Below are 22994 nucleotides of genomic sequence, written 5' to 3'. Positions count from 1 at the left end.
TACTGGTGTCCTGGGTAACAAAGAACGCCATCTTGTGGTGAAGAGGTGGTGTTGGATACGTACAGTTGGTAGCCAGCTAACCTTCTCTGAAATGTACCTAAAACATATTTTCAAATGCTAGCTAACGACAATCTTGCCGACCAGTCATGTTATGCTTATATGTGTAATACAGTATATCTCTATTCGTTGGAATAGTATAAACTTAAACATTACTGGGATATTTAAAAAGACATCATGCAAGTACTACACTGTAACAATATCTTAAACGTATGCTTCAACTAGATTAGTACACATAAACCGACAATTCAATTGTATCACCATTAATTCATGTGAACATTAAAATAAATTTAGAAATATCTTTTTTATAATTGGACATTTTCTTTTGTCTTGTAACTCAATGATAGATTAATCCTGAAGACAAACTATAATAGTTTGCCAATTAATTTAAGATTTTTATAAGAATAAGTTGGCTATTATTATATGCAACTTACTTCTATAGTATATCTTGATATTGTTTATAGTCGTCATCTCACCCAGATCAACTCGCCACCAGACTGTAGTTTCACCCACGGCCGTATGAGTACAACAGCCTTTACCTATATCCGTATCCACACAACCATCCACAACATTGCTGGCTATCCAGTCAGCGTTGTTATCTTTACTTTGTTCCGCCGATCTGTTTAAAGCTACATTCCCTGCGTTAATATCGATTAATTTAAGTATAAATGATGATGGCAAGCTGACCGAGATTATTATTCTCGTCATTACCTTACATGATGAAGATTATAAAAACATGGATAATAAACACATAAACAAATAGATAGAAAGAGTGACCATTACATAAATACATGTAATAATTACTTAGTCAATCATATACGAATTATAAGGATATACAAGATGTATGTTGAAATTATTTAAATTCCTCTTCACTAATGGCGAAGGAAACATTTCCTCCAATCAATATATGAAATATATGTACATCTGAAAGAGGGTGAAAATATACATTAAACAATATATCACTGATATTAATTATGAAACACCAATGTTGATCTCTCAATTCAGAGGTATATGAACATTATAGCACTAAATGTGGCATAGGGTTTGTGTCTAGAAACCCACATTTATGATATAATTCCATTGTATTCAGACTACGTATAGTTATAACTGTTTTCATTATGTAATGTATGTTTAATGTGTTCTGAGGGAACAAAAGCATTAGCTTCCATAAAATATAAGGTCTAAGTTCATTATGTAATTTATGAAATCTTTTAAAGTCTAATTTCATATATTAAAACCCATATCGGTCCCTTCCAGAAGTCATTATTAAAGAGATATTTCAAGGATACCACTCGTTACACAAATAACAGAGTCAATCTAGATAATGTCATAATATGTTTTAACAAATACTAGGTGGAGGATCACGTGACTCAAAAAAGATATGTTTAGCGGAAAGATGGCGACAAATCACGGCACTTCGAACATATTCCCTATGCAGAAAAGCTTATATTACCACTTAAACCTTGTAATTCATAGCCTAAAACCGTATCTGTACTGGTATCTGTTTGACTGTGTAATCTCGTATCCGAAATCATATTAGTTTTAGAGATAGCTTTATGATATGATTTATTGAATGTTTTTTGAAAGTTCATTATACATTTCTCCTTCTTTCATAATACATTTATTATGTATTTTGATTTCAAAACAAACCCTTAACATTAACATAGATCCTGACCTCTAAAGTCGTACCAAACATTTTTTGGAATTATACGGGTACACAGTATAAGATATTATGCATAGTTTGACCATGGAAATCGGTTTACATTTTTTGGAATTATACGGGTACACAGTATAAGATATTATGTATAGTTTGACCATGGAAATCGGTTTATGACAAATATGCATCAATACAGGGAAATAGATGCTTGTGGACGTCTAGACATAACAAGAGGCCCAGATGGCCTATATAGCTCACATGGTTAATTTAGTAAATATCACAAATACTTCTACGTTTACAATTTGAATCCCTCACCACATAACATAGGGCATCCTCGATATCCCAGGAGTTACATCTATTTCTGTCGTAATGCTCTCTCTGCGACAACGACTGAGTTGTTAATTTGTTCCTTTGATTCACATAAAAATAGAATAACGGTACATTGTGATTAATCTTGTGACCTTGAAATTAGGCGTTTCACTCTGTAATATTCAAAGGAAGCGCTGCACTCCACGGTATGGTGTAAGGTCACATAAGGTATTGTCGTTCAGACCAGTGAGCTAACGAAGAACGAAATGGCAATTGGAACTTATTCGGGCGATTTTCGGCCAAAGAATTGGGTACTTGGTGTAGTTGTTATCCTATATGATGGTATGTTTACATCGTATATATTCTCACCAACGTCTAGAAAGAAAATAAACCACACATATTTAATAGATATGTTATTTTATTAGTTTTGAATGTTTGTGAGCGTATTGACTGAACTGAATTGTATTATCATTGACCTTCGCGTGTTCTTTCATGAATTGACTGTTACCTTGGAGCTAATTAAGCAGCATATGTTGATGCGACACGTTTTCTACTATTTCGTCTAAGATTAAATTTGTCCCTATTTCAGAATATTTTGCAGCAACTTGAAATTAATCTCTGTTTATGAATCATATTATAATAATCTAGTCCATGAGGCTTATTCAAATCCCATTTATGCATCGTTTACATTTAATTTGTAATACGTTAATGAACGACGACTTTGTTCTGCAGTGGAATCATATACCTCAGTAACAAATAGTGATTTGTAAGTAGCTTATCCACTGTCCGTGTTTGAGCTCAATTGCCGATCGCGTAATCTTTTGGCAGAATGTTCCCAAAGACAAAAATTTATGAGTTAATGCAGAGATGGTTGTAGCTAATAAATTACAAAGATCGAGCGGTAATAGGGACCGCAGAATCAAACCAATAATAGATTTCAAGAAAACCCCTTGTGGGCACAAGATTTCATAGAGAGGTGAATGTTTCAGAGTCTGCTGAGTATTAATGGCGCATCAGTTTCAAATATTTAATGTGTGGATAGGGCAATATATGTAGATGTTAAATATGTAGAGTCATTTTCTTTTCAGTCGGTTTCTCACAGGAGAGATAATCCAGATAGGAATTCTATGAGAATTTTGGTCAAATTTTAGTGCGGAATTCATCGAAAGATGGAACCCCCCCCCCCCCCCCCCCCCCCCCCACATAAAAAGTTAAAGTTATATGTGCCGTAACTGGCCGAAAAATTGGGCATTCTATTTTTTCTTCAATTGTCTATTTAAAACCATAAGTTTTAATGAACAAAGCTGTGAAAATCATTTGAAATGGACGGACGAACATATATATAATGCCTTATAAACGTTAGTTAGAACACATAGGTTATGCACTGAGAAATTCTTGTTTTTTATGCCTTATACATGTCGAGATGAAAACATACCTTTAGAAATCACTTTACAATTACTAATAATACTGTACAAATGTACAATGAAATTGTGGACACCAATATGGCTTCATGGTCTGACCGTATGTACTCATTTCACTACACTGAAGATGTTAATATAATGATTTTTGGCAGTACTGCCAAAAAATACAATTTTCAGCTCTTTTTTATAGTTGTAAAATTAAAACCTATACATTGAAAGTATTGTAATTCTCAAAATGTTGGTTACTTTTGGAGTTTAATAACATATTAAAAGCTCTTCTTGATTCGTGACTATAAAAAATACGGCACATATAACTTTAATTGTTTGTACTTATTTACCAATTTTTATTCACAGTTGTGTGAGATGATCCTCTTCAAAATTAGCGATGAATGACAGGACTTGAAAACTTCCTTTAACCTGGACAGTGGCAAACGTTAACATTGTCGTCTATGGAAAGTCGTTTGGTTCTGCGGTCTCTAATATAAGCTGACCTGACACATCATATGTCTGAAGTGGCAGGATTTGTCGCCGTCTTTCCGTGAAATATATAATTTTGAGTCACATGATAACCCCTGAGAATCTACCTGATATCCAGATTATCCAAAGGACTAGACGTACACCTGTTCAGGTGTGTATAATTTTAAAAAGTAAAAGATTGTTATATTTGGTTTAGAAACGAAATATGGGAACTGGGGAGTAGTTTGTTAATAGATTGGTTTTCCTTAAAAGTAACTTAGTAGAATCCGTTCAAACACATATTTCATTGCAACGTAATTTTCTATATACACTGGACCAAACAGTGTTCAAATACATATCATTTTAAAATCGAAATGAAACCATATTGAGAAAATTGCGTACACTGTATCTTGATTGTTCACCTAAGTTGATATGATTTAATTCATTCAAGAGGTAAACTACAATTTAAAAAAAAAATCTTGCTTCAATTACTTGTCCTGGGCCCGATTGTTTAATAGATAAGTAACGTAATTATTTGGGTTTTACGGTCTATCATATTTATTGTAAAACAAATACATCCTTTGTATGTAAATATATGTAAATGTGCATTGTAGGGGAAAATGGATATATTAATGATGTTATCCGAAGTGTGTATCCATTTTCGTTTCATTAATTTCATTATTATTAGAGAATTTTGTTCAAATGCGATAAGCATTATACCTTTTAAAGATGCTCCACCGCTAACGAATTACATTTTTTCCATTACACTATATCATATATGGAATGAAGTTCGGATTGCGCATCTATGGACTGTGTGGCCTTTCTTCGGTTGGGGAAATATAATCCAATGTCAACAAATATTTATGATAAATAGTTTACTTACATTGGTAGCAAGAAATTATCTTAATATTACTTTTTGTATAACAATCCACATTAAATATCGGTAATGGGTTACAATATGAAAAAATGCATTAATTAAATTTTGACATTAAGGAGTTACTTCCCTTTTTTCTGGTTTGAACGTTTGTATTAATGTGTACTTGTATGTATACTTATCTATTTGTTTGTATTTCTTGCCACTTGTTGTCACCTTATAGAGAGGACTTAGATAGGCCTTGCCTGCTGTCTAATCCTTTTAACTGTAAATAATATGTCAATAAAATTTGTTGTAATTGAAATTGTGCATCCATTAAAAGCAAACCAGGTTATTTTATATTTGGTTTTTTTTTTGTTTTTTTTTTTGTGTTGATTAGACATACATTTTATATCAGTAAACACCAGTTATTGTTCAAAAGATAAGTATCGTTTATGCTCTGTTGGCGATGGAGCATCTAAATGTGTTCGGTCTCATTTACAATACAGTATATTCAGTCATATTTTTACTGAAACGCTAAACTTAAAGCGATTATCTAGTTTCACATCTCCAATTTAATGGACGTAGCACATGTAGAAAACAGTCCAATATGACACATTTTATAAGAGTATAATCCAGTCATATGTAGCACTAGTTTTATATTTCCATTGATAAACTTATACATTATCTACACTGTAACTCACTACTTTTTTCCCCAAAAAACTTTGCTTAGTTGTGTGCAAGTCTTTCGAACGCCAGGCGACTTAAACATTGTACGGAGCTAGTTGTTATTATAAATGTATAATACAACATGATAGCACTATAACACGTATTATATACCTCACAGTTGAATCACAGTCGCTGATTTGTCGAGACGTCATTTGTGGGGGCGACAAAACATCGCGTGTTCCTCGGAACGTCATTTTAAAAATTATATATACATTAAAACCCCTATAACTCGAACAGCAGGGGACCAGGTCAATAGTTCGAGGAATACAGGATATTCGACACATCCGAGGTTGGTAACGTTCATTAGTCAAAATGTCCGGTCTCAAACTAAGACAAACAATGCACGACAATGACATTTTTAATTACCCTATCTTTCAACATTTTGGATTTCTTTATTTAAGTGTTTTATTGATAGCAATATATCAAGTTGCAAAAAAATGTATAACATACATTTAGCGTTTGAAAAAACTAACGAGAAAGCCCTAAATCATTCACTACAGAGTAAGCGATCGTCATCTAGGTCAATGAAGAATCCATATTGGTCAACAAGGAGTACATTTCTATTATTTAATTATCATAAATCATTTAAACATTTACAAAATATATACGCACAATAAAGTTATTAACCAGCATATTTACGGACATAAGAAATTATATTTATAGATGTCTTTTTAGTAAAAGCGTAACGTTGGGTTACATGTGTTTACGAGTGAAGTTACAAAATACAATTTACAAGATACGGAACGCACTGATAAAATGTACTGCATATATCGTTTGATATCGTTTACATCTTTCGATAAATAACATTGTGTTAGCCTGTCGAATGAAACCAACAAAGAATTCAAAAAATAAACTTTTATAATTAGGCGGACGTCAGCAATATCTCCCGCCTCTTTTTGTCATTTCACAATGCGTACTTTCTATTAACACGGATCAACAACTTCCTTATTTTCGTATTTACAGCGAATACTATTATGAGAGAAACATCAATAACTTAATGCCTTTTCTGAAATATTTAAATAAAGTAAGCATAAAACAACGACTTGCGATCGTGTAGGTAGGTAATAACGACACCGTTAATCTCTTAATTACCTAAAGGCTTGACACGCCAACTGTATAAACACAAGATCGTGAGCAATTATCCATGTCAGTCGGTGCAGTCAGGTGTGACACAGGTAAAAAAATATATAAGGGCTGAACACCTGTTCGACGAATACATGGGTAAATACTATGTATTTAAAGAAACGGGGTGACATATTTCTGTTCGAGGAATAAGGGGTATTCGACGAATAGCTGTTCGAGCTATCCGGGTTTTGGTACATAGATTATAAAGGGAGACGGTCGGACCGTACGACCAGTTCGACGAATAGGGGTATTCGAGGAATTCGGGGTTCGAGTTAGAGGGGTTTTACTGTAACCCATGTGGCGACCCTCATTATTCAGCAAGAGTTCGGACTTATCCAAGATAATCCGATAAAAGATGGCAAATGTTTGCCTCTCACCGAGGAAATTAGTAATAATCCTATGATAAATGCCGCAGATAAAACCATATTCTGTACTTGCATATTACAGAGTTATCTGCCCTTGCGGGTAGGTATTATGACGTCATGTGTTTGCAATCGTAGCGTCATACTTTTTGGAGAAAACGACGTGAATTGCGCTCACAAAATAATGACGTAACAATCGATACTTACCCGCAAGGGAGCTAACTCTGTAATATGCAAAGACAGAATACAAATTTTATTAACAAATATGGACGTAGGTCTAAATACTGTTTTGATAATAACTGTAACGTTTTTTGGGCAAACATCTTTAATTCTAGCTAGAGTTATGTCGCGAACGTATTCGGTATAATACGCAATGCAATACCCTGGCAGTAGGGAGACATGGCGATTTGTTTTCCCGCGGCAGATCATATGATCCTCGGGCTACGCGCTCGGAAAAAAGGTTGTCATGTCTTGGTAAACCAATCGTTATGTCTTCCGCTCGTCAGGGCAATAAATGCACACATTACAACATCATGGTACCAAATCACATATCAGCACACTGTGTCGCTTAAAGTGACTAGAACAACACTTTAGGATCGGTTCTTTCTTTAACGATCTAGTTTCATTCGTCAGTTCTTAGCTCATCGGACGTGTTTCTGTGGGGCTATCTGAAGAAAAAGGGGGTTATTAACCAACGCCAGAATCAAAAGAGAAGTCACCAAAATTTCCAAACGACATGTATATTGCTAACATTGTAAACTTTGAGACAAAGCTATACAGTGTACATAGTGTTTATTTGGTGCGGGTGTGTATTTGTATGCTGTTTGAAGGGTAACATATGTGTTTTTAATCCATGAAATTGTTTTCTTGTTATGTACACAAGTATATAATTATATTATATGCAAACAAATAGGAAAATAATACTATACTTACTATCAGATCGAGTGGCAGGGAACAAAGACAATATAACCAGACTGATAAAATAACGTCTAAACACCTCTCCTGCTGCCATATCTCTTAAAATGGCGGATCTATACCAACAAGGAAGTTGATTTAATACTGGTTGGAGTTTACCTGTTTAGTCTTTTGTGTTGAGTGCTTACATAACCGACCGAGAAGCATTGCTTACAATACCCTGTTTTCACTGCATATTGCGTGTCAATGCAAATGACATACACTGTACCTTTGTATAATACATAAAGGTTAAGTCAACGCGTGGTGTTTAAAATAACTGCCAGTAGTTAATGTTTGTTCAACCAATACTAATTACACATTAGAGTATTTATGTCGTTTTGTGCATGTCGAAATTTGATATTGCGAATCAAAACAAATTTTAGAATAGCCATTGACAAATATAATTCTAGATCGCATATAGTTGTTCCGTAATCATCGACCATTACAAATTTAAATGGTATTATTTTATACATGTATGTTATATTATACGATAACCTTTACGCTTTTGTTTGAAATTATCACGATAAACATAATTGTTTATTACATGTATTCCTAAAGGTAATGCGTTAGATTTGATCCTGCTGTTACTTATAGTTCCGCACCAAAAAATGACCAAGATTTTCATTCATGTATAATTGATTATCTTCCCTGACAAAACAGATTTGAACGTACTCTAAATTTATTCATACAACAGGCACCTACATGTTCCAACCAACACATTGTTTTATGTAAACTGATGCTACCTGACTAACCAACTAGCAGGCTCCGAACCATTCACCTCTATATGGATACTTCTGCTCAAAAGGGATTTCCAGTTATTGATTTTTTATTTAGTTCTGCGGTTATCATTAACCATACATCTATGCCTGTTAATGCTGTTTTATTTATTTAGGGAAGTGTTATGTATAAAATTTAATGCATTCAGCAATTAATGAGTTGAAAAAAAAAGTTTACTTTTTATATCAATTGATTACTAGTTATTAAGTATTTTCAAGATAATGTAGATCTGGTTCATAATTAGGCATCATTAATGCCTTGTTCAAATCGCTTTAAAATGCCACTTAATAGGGCACTGTAAGAATGATATATATATTTAAATGTGTGTTGTCATTTCGGCTTTGGTCGTGCTTATTTCAAACGTTATCTGTAAGAGAATGATAGAAACGTCTAATACTGATTTACGCCACTCTTATCTCGACTGATAAACTCAATCACTCTAACATGTACATAAACCTAACGAAAATATACACTGTAACATAGAACTCGAGGTTACATAACAAGTGTCGTATGAGATCGATAACTGAATGGGATATAGAAATATGTTTTTATCTTTATTCAAATAATGCCGATGTTAACGTAGGCTTTAGGCAAAGTGTACTGCATATTAAGAAAGTGCATTTCTGTCGATATACTAGTTATAGAATCTGAATATTAATGTCATTTATGACTGTGATATCTAACTCAATTATGCTATCCTCATGTAGTGAGAAACATATATGCGTACACAGATTAATGCCATTATATATTAAAAAAGACAATGTTAAAGCAATTTAAAAGTATGGGGTGTAGATATGATTGTTGTTGAATGAATCTGTATAAATAGTAATATAATATGTTTTCTTAATGGAATTTGAAACTGAATTATCTTAAAATCATGTGTGATTATGACACATTCATATGCGATTCATATATTCCATTTATTGCAAAACGATAACTGCCTGTCTAGCTATGTCACATGACCCAGTTATAATGTCATTAGACACGTGTGTAATAACACTATTGTGACGTCACAGGTAACAATTACCTTTTTTGTATGACGTCACGCGATTGTCGCAGTAAACGAAAACGTAATCTCAGAGCCAGATTTGATTTGGTGTTTGTTGTTAAGGGAAACATTGGAAGGTATGTCAATATTTCTATAAATACTAGTTAATTAATATATCAGTTAGGATCTAACACTTGTGACTACATCATATGAAATTTATCAAACTCCTTTAATTATAATTTGATATGCTATCCGACTTAAGGCTGTTCGTGGTAAACCGGGATATTATATTTATTAAACTCGTTTAATAAGGAGATTTCGTACGTCACATGAAAGTTTACATCCGGGTCCTCAAAGGTACAAACACAGTATGGCGACTAATAAAAAACAATAACAGATATGTACATCCCTGCTACACAATCGATACGCTGGCAAAAGTATACACTTTCATACTTGCAAATTCTGATTTTTTAAAATAGCTTCTTATTGTTTCAGAGGTTACAGACATTTTAATATTTACACACTTGTTCAATTGCTAAATATATTTGTGTAGATTTAGTGTTGAAGCCAGCTTGCGAAGCGGTGCCGGGGCCGTCACACGTACCCGCTTTTTGTTCACACGTAGAAATCCATGTTGTGAAAAAAATTTATGAATAGATAATTGATTTTCAATGTATCATATTTTCTTTTATACACGAAAAAATCTGTTCATAACACTAATTGATATAAATATAAGGAAATGTAAACCACCTGGCCAAGACCACGGCCGCTCGTGCATGGCTTTCGCTGGTAGATCACCTCGGGTAACAGCCAATAATTGGGAAATTAATACTATTTATACGTAATTACCAACACATATCTCAATAAGTACTTGTAAAATATATATATTTCGTTATTTCCCATGTATATATTATTTTTAATGAATGGTATAAACCACTGTTACACATAAATAAAGATGTATGTGTACATGTACGCACACGTACAGTATGGCTGCCGATATCTCGAAAAATAAAATAGTGAAATCGTTCAATTTCATGAGTTTACTTTTTAATTTTTAGCCATTTTTATTCCATGTGCCGTTATGTGAAGTTCATATTGAGGTGATATTACTTTTAAATAATTTGAATACATGTTAGATAGACTACATTTAGATCAAGGACGTATATGAGAAGGATAAGTTCACACTGAGTTTTGGGCAAAGACAGCGCAGGCGCTTTTGTGTTTGTGCACTGATCGTGACGTTGGGCGACGACTGATTTCCTTTTGATAATCCGAGCCGCCGCGCCCCTGCCTTTGATGTAGCATGGTGGTGCTGCGAGGGTTACCGTCTTACCTTTCTGAAGCGTGCTGCCATTTCATGAGCGGTTCGGTATCTTTTTAACGATAGTTTAAGACATTTCTTCTAAATCTTCCGTCTTTAAAGCAAGTTTATAAACGTTGTGAAATTTAATTTACTTTACATTGGCGTTTACGTTTGACTCGAGAAGACAAGTATTAGTGTGAGAAAAACGGTTTTTATTCCCGAGTTCATAAGTGTCTCGCGTGGTGTTTAGTAGCTGTAAAGAGACAGACACGAATCCTATCTCACTTATAAATCCTTGATTAGATATATATAGGTAGATAGGTAATTACTATAAATGCCGACCAGGACACATATTGCGCACGGCTTCGAGAATCCTAAAATACTCGAAGTTTTGTTTTAAAATATGATAAAAAGTAACTATAAAATGACTCATTTGAATGTCATAAACTAAATTCCAAAATTTCTGACGAAAAAGTTAACCAGAATACATAATTTTGTGACTCTGAAAAATGACGAAATTCGGGATCTCGGCAGTACCGTACGTAATGGCTGCCGTGCGCTTGGGGTGATCTACGAGGCAAATTTTAATTTGGCCATTATCACACATCGTAAGGTGTTTTACCAAGTTAGAATTTGAAAACATTAATCGCATATTAAAATGTCAGTATAATATTTGGGGAAACTTGGAATTTAATTTGTAGTTTTTGTCAATTTTGTAACTTCTGTCAATATTTATACGTAGGTCTAATGGCGACCGTGTTTTTTTCTCGTGGCGGTCGAAAATGGAATATAAACAGAGTAAAGTATATGAATACAACATGTTTATATCTAAATATTTTTGTTAAATATCTTTATTTACCCTTTTTATAATTAAAATAACGCAATAGTTCTCGGAGTGTCGTACTATTTATTACAATAAAATGTAAACAAACATCCCAAGCGGCTGTGTTCCCTCTATGTTTATGTGTAGATATACGGAGTATTTAACATCACACAAAACAAGATACTGACTTGATATCAACGCAATGTGGTAATATAACTTACACTCAATAATTAAAAACATGTACTCAACTCTTTCTAATACAAGGAGGATGTAGGGGAGGAGGTGGGCAGCTTCAATTCCAAAGTACACGGTACAAATTACTGACCTTGACTTGTGTCCATCTCAAAACTGACACCTGTTACAGTGGCTGGCCAGTGTAGATAGTGCGCTATCTTACATAAATCGAATTAGTGCGCATGACCTTTTCACCTCTGTGACCCTGCGCCCTCCCTCTATTGAATAACGTTGAGTAGGAACTACATCTTACTATACATAAAAGATTGTAATTAATAAACCTTCAGCATGTATAAATTGTATTAAAATTGCATTTTAATTATTTATTATACATGACTTCGGACAGGACGAGCTAGTTGTACCAAAGGACAAAAAACCAGACAAGTTTGATTGAATTGAAATTGGCCGTTTATTGATTAAACGACAATTGAAATAGACTTGCTTTCGCAAGTTGATATTTCAAACAATAAACAAAGGTATGATATAAACTTTGGTACAAGGTGGGGATACAAAAACGCCACAATGGTATCAGATTATAAATAATCAGAGACCATACCCCACCCGAAGTCCTGTCCGAATATATATATATAAGAGCCTTCTGGAAGAAGGTGCCCCAAATCATATATATGTACCTATAACATGGGAAAACAAAAGGATAAAAATGTGTCCGCCCCCACTTGGCTTATAAGTATAGTGTATAGTCTGTAGTACTTCAACAAAAAGCACAAGTTAGCAAACACATCACCATTGAAGTGCACATGGTCACGCTTAAAAAGTATCTGAAGGTAGACCAAAAACAAATCACATGAGTAAATTGCACCAGGATGAATCATTGAGTCCAAAAAATTGTTTCCAAACAGTTGTCCTGTTAACTTACATCACCCAGTATCGCCACCTTCCCATAATCAAAACAACAATTGTACAATGTTGATACAAAATTACCTCGACCCTATGCCCACGTTATGACAAGGATAATGTATGATAAAAAGGGACATTTCATTCATCAATGTGCTCAAATGTAGTTTAGGTTCAGATTAATTAAGTGAAAACAAGAGACAAAAATAGATTGTTTTTCATCACCTCGACCCCTTTGCCACAGGTAAACACACAATCTTTATGAAAAAATATAGTTAAATATATTTGTCGGACGTTTAAACAAAAAGATAATGGCCAAAAATGTGCACAATACATACAAGTACAAGATTCTACCATACAAAAATCTATTAAACATCAACAAACATTCCTATTCTGGCATATTTATGCAACCACGTACCCTATGCCCAGGTTAACGTTCACAAATCAATTATGGTTACATTTAAAACAGCCAGTAAGTTGTAAAAAAGTCAATGTGGGTCTATTCAATTTTTACATAAGCTGACCTACTATATCTTGTTCTTATTGGATATACTTTATCCTAATAACAGTTACACTTCTCAGATGGCACGTGTTACTCGACCTCATTAAGAACCAGTTTTTAACCATCTTATGTACTGCACGTACAAATGTTAATGATAACCAAGAAAATCAACACGTTAAATTATAGAGAATCACAGCTTCTTCAGAACTATAAACCTTGTCTGAAAATAGCTTTGAGTACGATAATTACAAAGGTTCTGTTACACCTGGATAAAGTGTACGACCGAGTAATTTGGTTGAAAATCTGTATAATGAGGGTATGTTGAACAATCAAAAAGAGTGTGGAGAGGTCTAATGGGGTTTAAAAGAGATCTTGATGGCCAGAGAATTCCACACTACCCTTGTGTTGGTTATTTCTTTCCTTCATCTGGGAAATCCGGATTCTTCGAATAGCATGCAGTGCTAGCCTGCCATCAATGCGCAAACATGTGGACTGATATACTGGGCTAGGTTGGGAACCAGCCCCATCTAAGATAGTATTCTTATGGCATTAAATTAAGTCGTATTGGTATGAGTCAGGAATATAGCCGGGAAAGATAAATAAAGGAGCCTGGAGATGTCCCACGCGTATTTGGGGACATATCTGATAATTGCATTGAAAGGGCAGGTGGGAAAGCTCCTGCTGTTTAGCCTGACAGGCCCGAAAAACTGGGCGAATGTTGTAAATCCCTTTAAACAGACCGATAAACTGTCAATTCATGTTTGCGTAGGTTATTTGTTCATGTCATGAATTACATCTGGACCATCACATGAAACTGCTGAACATCGGGAGATAGTTTTATTCTGAAGCAATTTTAGCCCACTCCTCAATTTCGCAGAAAAAAATGGGCAAATAGATAACATGGCTTTTCAATCTATACATGCCGGGTTATTGGAAAACTGACCATGTGTGGCACGAGAATTTGAATCAAGCTTTTGCAGTATGATAGGGGTAATAGGTCATCACTTGTTATCAGGGCGATAATGAACATCATCTGTTTGTACAAATGGTTAAAACCATTTTTTCAAAATATGAAAGTCATGAGTCTGGATCCTGATGACTAGCTAAACCGATTAATGTTAGCCAATGGCAGCGGTGTGTAAGAAGATATAGTAGATGCCGCCAACCTGCTCTGGTGTGTAAAGAGTATGAGCATTGATAATTAAACTAATGTATCTACTGTATGTGGGCAATACATGTGTTTAACAAAATGTAGTACTATGAACAATATTCGCTGTAAAACTTGAAAGGCCCCCGTCTAATAAAGGGCTTGGTCGTTTGGGGAGCAATAGCAATAGATTAAGATGAACTTTGGAACCAAGCTATCGGTTTCATGATGGTCAAGAGACTGTCTGGTATTGGGCCGTGGCCCTCGGTATCCAATGTTTCGAGCCTTCTGTCGATATATTTCCAACGTGATAAAGCGATACAATGATCAGCTTAAAGATGTTTTTCTTTACACAATATGTGTTCTGCCTTCAAACATCGAAATTTACATACTTTGACAATGTCTTGACTTCAAGTTTTACTATTTTCTATAAACTAATTTCCTAATCGACAGTATCTTTACTGGAATAGAGTTGGCAAAATGGCTTCAAACAGCGGCATTGGTCACAGTGAAAAAGGTACACACCAATTTGCAAGTGAATCATCCCCAAAGTTGCACACCGCAAGAATGATAGGTGAAAAGTTCTTTGATGTTAGATGTGTAAAGAATGAAATAGGTTCAGGGGGGGGGGGCCATTTCCCAAAACAACATTTAAGTTTCCCAAAATTTGCCCCGAAACCTTTGGCACATAGCATATGTTATGAGATATTGTAAACGTTCCGAGGATTCCCCAAATGTCCGAAAATATAAAATTGTCGACATCCAATATGTAAGACATGAATGAAGAGTATAGCCAAGCTGAGATGTTCGCCCTTATCTTCCTCGCCGATTGAGAGGCGAAACATCGTTGGATGTGTTTTTGCTTATGCCTCTTGTCAAGTCAATAAGTCTACTGTAATAGGGGCGACCGGAAGCGATCAACCACACATGCAAAAGTTTAAGTAAACCTATTAAGGAAACTGTAGCTCCACGCAAAGTATCTTTATTTTCCTTTAGGTCTATAACTAACCAACCAGTTATGAATTTTCGTATAAGTTGATCCCTCGTGTAAACCTAGCCTGCAGTTGAATGCTATCAGTTCAATCCCCAGGAAGGTATTGGTGGTTGATGGTTAGAAAACCGTTAGCTTTTACTATGTATGAATTGGAATGCCTTGTACATTTACAACAAGTCGAGGAAAAACTATCTAGTATCTGTTTCGACATTTTGTTGAATTTTTTGGTGTGCAATCAAAATAGAAAATCGATTCCAGAATATTGAGCTATACCTGAATTGCTGTGTAATTTATGTTTTGCAGGCCCCAATGCAGAGCTTTGGTTACTAAATTCCTCGAATAAACGGCAAGAGTCATGAGTTGGAAACAACCCATAGGCAGGAACCTTTTTCTTAAATAAAATTTGTTCCCCAATTTTCATGGCCTAACAAATCGTGGGTTCGTCTGGATGAATGGGTATTAATACGAAAGGCTATTTTCAATATATGTTTTAGCCATAAAGAGCACACTTATCCCGAAATTGTATTTTATTAGACCTATAGATTCCGTAATTGTTTGATATTTAAACTGAAAAATTTTTCGGTGAAATGCAGTTCAATAATACGAGGATCCCTCCCCTCCACCAGTCACTCCTGGAAAAGTTAGACAAATGATGGATTAAACGAAAATTCATTTGGACCTTTTTTTGGGGTCTAAGGGCCCAGAGGGGAAATTTGCAGGTTGTCAAATGGTTGGACTGAGTGAAGGGACCTTCAATTCTCACCGAGCTAACCATCATGTGAAAATAGTTGTTTGAAGCACAGCCCAGATTGTTGTTTGTCATATTTTAAAAGTAGATGAACTCTCGAAATTGTCTGGGTCCCTGTTGGATATTGTATTTAAAAAACAAAACAAAACCCCTTCTCCAACAAGTTAACTTTAAACCGTTCATATCCCTTGTAAATATGTAGTTTAATATTGTGAAGGAAATGTACTGGTGTAGGTAAAAGCAACATGAGGGCAAAACAGAGTAAGTAATTTGCCTAACGTACTTGATTTATCTGACGTGTGAGTGTTATGACTGATGTGTGGGGGTTTGATGGTGTTGAACCCTCCAACAGTGAAGTCAAGGTTCTTGCACTGCAGGGAGTGGAGCAGTGCTGTCCCACACAACATTTGAGCATGAAAGGATTAACGTAACACTGTGCTCCCCTAGTACAGACACCGGTTTTGTGGAAAAATCCACCAAACCATTTCCCCTTCGGAAATCTGTTGGGCTTTGCTAGACTGAACGGGAGGGCTGCTGTGCGTTGACTTTGTAATTAGCGCCGTAGGCCAATCCCTTTAAGCATGCATTATACAACTCAATTATTGAGTTTTCATCCCATGGCATGACTGTAGTTAACTATGTATCCCTTTTCTGAAATTTCGAAATCATAAAACATGATGGCATGCAGCAAATCCCGAGCGCCTTAGCTCAATGTCTGAATAGTGTCTGCATACTTCATTAAAAACTGATGGTGTTTAGATGGATGGGCCCTGAACGAAAAACCGAAACAAAAACACTGGAATGCCTGGAGCCATTGTTCAATTGGATTTTATCTGAAAATGGTTTTGAATGTAGGTAAACCCAGAGATAAATTATCCCCATTCACCTGTTTACGGAACTTGTCAGGATGAGATGAGGTAGATAACAGGGAGGCAAACTCAATGAATTCATGACTCATGATTTTTGCCCTCATTTTAGACGTCAATCATGTAAGTCAAGGGGGCCGGGAAAATGACTGCTATATTGATTTGGTTACCTGGTAAATGAACAGAACTGGTACCTGAAATATTAGTTATAAAACATATTGGATCGGGCCGACTTCCTGATATATTGGAAGGAAGTCTCGAGAGGCATGGTGTTCCAGAAGTCGAAGGGATCATACCCCGCAGGGAGATGGTTGGACTGGGAAACATGGTGGTGTTTGTAAGTTTCCTGAGCAGAGGCCTGAAGTTGAAGAAAATATGTGAAGGCAGAGACTGAAGTTTGTAGGGCATGCAGAGAGCTTAAGATATAAGAAAGGGCATTCATGTATATGTGCTGGAACTGCCTTAGCTTTGTATAGCCTGAATATTGCTGCGTGTATGGCAATGCCTTTATATGAACCAACATTTTGATTGAGAAAGCACCTCTTGCAAATGTCCTTTGTGGACACGGTAGAAGTTTGAGGCAGCCTTCTACAGCCGACGGCAGTAACTGTTCCATTCCGTTGGAGGCAGGAGCCAGAGGTTATTCACTTACTGTATAAGATGGCCATGCACTAGCATAAATTAGGCTGTGGTTCACATGCACGCCCGCCGCCTAGACCTCCGAATTGGGCCTATTGAAATCTGAAACGAAAAAGTTGACAAGCGAAAATAATGTCCTCTCGATCCATTTCAACATAACGAAATTGATATTCAATCCGGGACACAAGGTCCAACACAACACAAAACAATAGTTGTTCCAAACCGGAACACAATGGCCCTGCACAACACAAACCATATTGTTGTTTCAACCGGACACATTCGTCTTGAAGCCCTTGCACGAACACACACATATCGTTGGTTCAACGCGTCACTAAGGCCCTGGCACATCACACAAACATATTGTTGTTCAACCGGACACAAGGCCCTGCAACAACACAAAACATATTGTTTGTTTCAAACCGTACACAAGGCCCTGGCACAAACACAAAACAATATAGTTGTTCACACCGGTCACCATAGGCCCTGCACAACCAAACAAACAACATATTGTTGTTCAAAACCGGGACACAAGGCCCTGCCACAATCACCACACATAATTTGTTGTTTCAACCGGGACACCAGAGACATTGCAACAAACAACAAACAAATCGTTGTTTCAACTGGACACCAGGTCACGGCAGAACAAAAACATTTTATATTAAACCAATTGGACACACGGCCCTGCACAAAATAAACAACAAATTTTATTATTTTAATTTAGCTAGACACAAGATGTCTTTTACAATCAGACCGAAAATACGGTGCCCCCCCCCCCTTGCATATATAACCAACATGTGATGAAGAAACAAATGTTGAAGAACATTTGTAAATAACATGCCCATTTTTTTGATAGGTGTGCGCATTTAAATATCATAATATTAGATATAGGTTGTTAATTGTTATATTTGGGACGAGGCAACGAGGCCTTAACTTCGCGAGTACCGCAGAGCTACGCTAATCGATTACAACAATGCATGCTGAATCGTAAACACAATCAATTTATCGCTGTCGGGTAATAATTGAAGTATGTAACTTTCTATTGCTGTGTCAGTTCGACTACTGATGACGTATATATAGTATACACGATAAAGCGTGTAACTTATAATAACAACGTAAACAGGAAGGTTTATCAAAATCAGAGCGTGTGAAACCTTGGGCGGATGTAAACAAAGTCTCGCGCATGCGTAATGTGACAACGCCATAGTATCTACCAACCATATATGGAAGGGTTCACGAGGGTTACTATTATCACCGTCCACCAATCGCTTGCCCTGAAGGACCGCCCCGCGTAAAAGAAATTTAAACTTTCGTAGTCCAGCGGGAGAAAGATGGACGCCATCTTGTTTTAAACAAAGAAGGGCAGCCGTCTTAAGGCCTTTGTCGCCTCCAATAAAAACATCCTTGTGCTTCTTCACACATCATTTCATACCCTATCATTGACACTATCCACGGCCCTATTATAAATATCCACTGGTACGGATCTTGTCCTTGTCCTATAAAAAAGTTGCATAATGCCAACTTGGCCCACGCCGAACCCCGCACGAAGCCACTGTGCCACAGATATTGAAGTCAATTGGGGCAATAGCCGTTACCGCTACACGAATCATGATCGGTTGAGTCCAGATCATTACCACCGATTTGCAGAGTTAAAACCAATCTTAGGTTGTATCTCTGAGATTGAACTTGTCATTGAAAGGGAGAGTTCGCGGACCCGAATCCCCCTTTTCCGATTACATTGGACGCAGTACCGAAGTCAAATGTCGAAAACCTTAGTTTGTCCATGAACGCAGGTCAAATCATCTCATCTCGTAACCGGTCTATACATAACTTTGTCCGAGAAATCAAATCTTCTTCTGAGTCCCAGGACCAAATAACTATATACAGTCTTCTATGCCAAAGTACACGGTTACAAATTATATGGACCTTGTCTTGTGTTCCATCTCAAAACTGACCCACCTGTTACAAGTGGCTGGCCTGTGTTGATAGTGCGCTATCTTATCTTAAATCGAATTATGTGCGCATTGACACTTGTAACCTCTGTGTACCCTGCGCCATCCTTCTATTGAAATAACGATTGACGTAGGAACTTCATCTTACTATACATAAAAAATTGTAATTAATCATACCTTCTGCATGTATAAACTTGTATTAAAAATTGCTTTTTAATTATTTAATATTGATGCGAGAAAACCTTTCAAATGCCCGAGCAATTGGTGAATTGAAAGTGGAAGCGGATTCGTTATACTGATTTGGAATAACATTATTTGGATATGTATTCTGCATTTGCTTTTGACGTGTAAGTATTTGAAAAACATTAAAATAAAGTGTTTCGATTGGATATCCACCAGCAACGGATGGAAGATGAAGCATTTTTCGGTGTGTAATGATTTGATGGAATATCTCTTAGCTGCGCGTTGAAGAATAATAATTCGTTTTTGATGTGTCTGGTCTGTAATCGAAGCGTTACAGCGTAACGTTAATTATGAATATGTTTCCTTATTCTCTATCAACACACTCAGCATGTGTGATATAGACAGTTATTTCTTATCGAGGTGTGTTTAATTGATTTCAAATCGAAGCATTTAAATTGATTTTTTTTTAGATCTTGTATATAATTGAAAAGTATGTGTATTTACCAATTGTGTTACTCATAAGTGATTGTTGTCTCCTAGGCTGGGTTTGAAACCAATAAAATGGTTTAGCTTCTAAAGACCATTTAGATCAAAGTTTCCAGTCTGGTAGTTAGAATATTATATAGTCGTTTTTTTTTAAAATTAACCTAACATATTGTATCTTTTTGTTTCATTGGTAAATTATTTTTGCTAATTGTACTTCGACTAAAACATTCTGGACATTAATGAAAAACCATTTTATATTCATAACATACATTGTCCCACATAGCCGGTTCGTTTGACCATGTTATACACCTCATGAATGTATATCAATGTTTTTTATGTCTCCATCAGTAAAAGTGATATGGTAAATAAATGTGATACATGTGTTATATACATAGTATTTATTACTCGTTAAATGTCTTGCATCAAATCATTGAACGCGTTTAATGAACCTTATACTACATAGTCAATCATGTAAGATCCTCTATATGGAAGCATTATATCAGCATTTGCAATGAGCTCCTCTTCGTATTAGGTAACAACCATTTCATACACGTGGGCAGGTTCTACGTCACGGCGGTCAATAGACGAATAACCAGTGTCAGGGCCTGATTGTTCTGAAACAAAATGTTAAATAAAACTATAGATCATTGACAAATCCTAAAAATTATATGTCCGCGGGCTCGCAGTCATAAGCTGCGTGTTGATAAAAATAATGTAATAAAATGCACTCTACACATTTTTTTTCTCTTTATTATGAGATTGCATTCAAAGTTACGTTATAAAAGTGATAGGAGATATACGCGACTATTAATTTCAAGTATATTTCACTATTACTATTGACGAGAAATGAGGGCTTGCCATTTGATAACAATGCTAAAATGGGTTTTTTTTCTATTTGTATTGAAATTGGATTAATGTACCAACCTTTGTCTTTTCATCATAATGGGTACATAATATGTATACTGTTTTATTTCATGCATATATCGAATACTAGATTGTGTTTTTATAGATACGCTGAAAACGTTCCTTTTTAGAACTCGAATCACCGATCATTGACTGACGAGAATGGAAACATCATCTAAGTACGTTTTGATCGATGTTGCATTAAAGGTTTGTTTTGTGTTAAGAACTCTTTCGATTAGAATGTCAACTTTAATTCTTCTGACCTTACCTGTAGCTTTATCGGACGAGTTTTTTATGGAATCTCTGTTTCTGCAATTAGAAAGCATGTAATAAACATGTGATTTTTGTTTATAACAATCTTGATTATTCATTCTCTTTTCTTTCTATGCATAGTCCTTGCGCAAAACCAATACAAAAAGACGATAGAAGGGTAACTGCATGGTTGCGTACTCCAACCTATAGATTCAAACATGACCCTTAAATTCTGTACAGGTATCCCACAACGAATAATAAGAAGGTTTTGGAAAAATTTTATACCCAGTATCAGTTAATCAATTAATGCTAATATATTGAAACAAACATCATGCTAATGGTAAAGTGTTGACATCTTTTAGTTTTCAAAACAAATATTACACAGTAAACACTTGTTTTAATTTACCAATTTTAAGGTTACATAAGTTTGTTTGAGCTTATGGATACTGGGTCCTGCTGATGCTATATATATTAATCGAGGTTTGTGCTTATGATTTTGCACCTACAAAAGTATACGAGTAATTCGTTTCCGTTAGATAATGGGAGCAAAGGATAAATTATTTTCTTTTTGAATTCCCGAATGCCAAATTGTGACGGCTGAATCATACTCCTACTGTCTTCTGATTTTGACTTACGCTGATTTTTGCGACAAAAAGCTATATAAGTGTTTACAAACGATGAATGTGTCCACAGTATAGAAAACAACCAAGACTTGTCAATAAAACAATACTTACAACTTCAACATTGGGTAGACGTATCATATAGGAGTGAATAATGTTGCAATAGAAAAGTGTTTAAACTCACCGACGCCGATATACGTATGTTATGATCCATGCGACAATCAGTAGTCCACAAACGACAGCCAAAACAGCTATAATTATGATGTTTGGGTCGACTAAAATACAATATATATTATGGTACTAATACTCGCAAGTTGTATATCAAACGAAAATAGAATGCGCATCACTAAGGATAAGCGAGTTGGATTCGATAAAAGAAAAATGGGTATTATACGTACCAAAATCGAACAAACAGAATCATCTAAGTTTTTTTAGGAACATGACAAATGCACAACCAAGGTGATTGATGACATCAGTACATGTCCCCCAACAGTCTAGCATGGTGATTGAACCGTTTTAGAAGAAAACATAACTGTGATCTGTATTTCCATATTCATCAGTACGACCATAAGTCATATCACAGTAAAAATATTTCAAAAAAAAACCTATCCTCGCGTTCTTATTTCAATAAAAATATTTCAATAAAAAAATATCAAATTGAATGTAGACATTTCTGGTGATACAATCTTCATTGTTAAAAATTGATCATAATAACTATGAACTATAGACATCCACACATCTACCTATCCTGGGGTTAGACAGAGTCCATCTTCCTTGTTACAGATATTGTCAGTAACTACAG

At 35.5% G+C, this 22994-nt stretch overlaps 1 pseudogene; it reads right to left on the bottom strand.

The window, feature by feature from the left end:
• Positions 1 to 17362: 17362 nt before the first annotated feature.
• Positions 17363 to 19595, bottom strand: LOC138326134 (uncharacterized; annotated as a pseudogene).
• Positions 19596 to 22994: the final 3399 nt, after the last annotated feature.

Source organism: Argopecten irradians, chromosome 6 (genome assembly GCF_041381155.1).
Source record: "Argopecten irradians isolate NY chromosome 6, Ai_NY, whole genome shotgun sequence".
NCBI classification, from domain to species: Eukaryota; Metazoa; Mollusca; class Bivalvia; order Pectinida; family Pectinidae; genus Argopecten; species Argopecten irradians.
Note: the sequence above shows the minus strand (reverse complement) of the source record. Positions and strands in the feature narration are given on the sequence as shown.